The sequence below is a fragment of the Sciurus carolinensis genome, chromosome 13, assembly GCF_902686445.1.
Source record: "Sciurus carolinensis chromosome 13, mSciCar1.2, whole genome shotgun sequence".
NCBI classification, from domain to species: Eukaryota; Metazoa; Chordata; class Mammalia; order Rodentia; family Sciuridae; genus Sciurus; species Sciurus carolinensis.
This window is the reverse complement of record NC_062225.1, coordinates 33,668,918-33,671,132: the sequence shown is the minus strand read 5'-3', so window position 1 is coordinate 33,671,132 and position 2,215 is coordinate 33,668,918.

The following is a 2,215-nucleotide window of genomic DNA, read 5'->3' as shown; positions in this document are numbered from 1 at the left end:
TTTATGATTGTTATGTCTTGCTGATTTATGCTTCCCTTAAGCAGCATGTAATGTCCTTCTGTATCCCTTCTGACTAGTTTTGGTTTGAAGTCCACATTATCTGAAATGAGGATGGATACTCCAGCTTTTTTGCTGTGTCCGTGTGCATGGTATGTTTTTCCCCATCCTTTCACCTTTAGTCTATGGGTGTCTCTTTCTATGAGATGAGTCTCTTGCAGGCAGCATATTGTTGGATTTTTCTTTTTAATCCAGTCTGCCAGTCTGTGTCTTTTGATTGATGAATTCAGGCCATTGACATTCAGGGTTATTATTGTGATATGATTTGTATTCCCAGTCAATTGACTCATATTTGTTTTTGACATGATTTGGTTTCTCCTTTATTTGGCTATTCCTTTAGGCTAGCACCTCCTGTTGCTGATTTGCATCGTTGTTTTTCATCTCTTCCTCATGGAATATTTTGCTGAGAATGTTCTGTAATGCTGACTTTCTTTTTGTAAATTCCTTTAGCTTTTGTTTATCATGGAAGGACCTTATTTCATCGTCAAATTTGAAGGTAAGTTTTGCTGGGCATAAGATTCTTGGTTGGCATCCGTTTTCTTTCAGGGCTTGGTATATGTTGTTCCAGGCCCTTCTAGCTTTTAGGGTCTGGATTGAAAAATCTGCTGATATTCTTATTGGTTTCCCTCTGAATGTAATTTGATTCTTTTCTCTCGCGGCCTTTATAATTCTGTCTTTATTTTGTATGTTAGGTATTTTCATAATAATGTGCCTTGGTGTGGGTCTGTTGTAATTTTGTATGTTTGGAGTTCTATAAGCCTCTTGTACTTGGTTTTCCATTTCATTCTTCAGATTTGGGAAATTTTCTGATATTATTTCATTGAATAGATTGTTCTTTCCTTTGGTTTGTTTCTCTAAGCCTTCCTCAATCCCAATAATTCTTAAATTTGGCCTTTTCATGATATCCCATAATTCTTGTAGATTCTGTTCATGATTTCTTACCATCTTTTCTGTTTGGCCAACTTTGCTTTCAAGATTAAATACTTTGTCTTCAATGTCTGAGGTTCTGTCTTCCAGGTGTTCTATCCTATTGGTTATGCTTTCTATGGAGTTTTTAACTTGGTTTATTGTTTCCTTCATTTCAAGTATTTCAGTTTGTTTTTTTTTTCAGTATCTCTAACTCTTTATTGAAATGATCTCTTGCTTCCCGTATTTGCTCTTTTAACTGTTGATTGGTGCGATCATTTAATGCCTGCATTTGCTCTTTCATCTCCTCCTTCAATGCCTGCATTTGCTCTTTCATCTCCTCATTAGCTTCCCTGATCGTTTTAATTACGTACATTCTGAACTCCCTTTCTGACATTTCTTCTGCTGTGCTGTCATTGGGTTTTATTGATGTAGTATCTAGGTTTGTTTGGGACATTTTCTTCCCTTGTTTTCTCATATTGGTCAGCTGTCAGTGGGACCCTGTGATATTGCAGTTTTCCGCTATTGGCTTATAGTGTCCCTGTAGATTTCCAGTGTATCAACTCCCAGCCTTCAGTAGCCTGATGTCTTGGAGGAATCTGATAAAGCAGCGCATCCAAAGAAAACTGCCCCTAGCCCCCTACTGGTTCCACAGTTTGGAACTGGTTCTTTGCGGAAATGCTCTCACTGTGGGCCTGCACCGTGCAGCTGGCCTGTGGGAGGAGCCCACTGCCGGAGTGTGGAAGGCTACCTTGGGAAGACTCTAGCTGCCCTGCCTGACTCCGATAAGCCACCTCTATCTGGGCCTGCCACCTGGGCCGAGCTTTACCCAGTGGGCAGATTCACCTGTGGCTCTATTTCAGTCCGAGTCTCTCAATGCCTCCCCTTCTTAACTCCTGGGTTCTGGAGTGACTGGGGGTGCAGTCTCCCTCTAGGCCGCCATCTTGGATCGCCCTGTGAGGAGAGCCTGCAGCCGGAGTGGGCAGAGCCGCCTGAAGAGGTCTCTGGCTGCCCTGCCCTGATCCCAGAGGCTGCTTGCAGATCGAAGCTCTCCATTGGTTCGGGGACTTGTGGCTGGTTCTATGTAGAAAACCTCTCACTGGGCGGTCTGGTCTGAGAAGCTAGCCTTGGAAGGTACCTCCCACCGCAGGGGTCCAGGCTACTTGGGGAGGTCTCTGGCTGCCCTATCCTGGTCCCTGAAGCTGCTTGTGTGCCGGAGTACATTGCGCTGCACTGGCTCTGGGACTCGGAG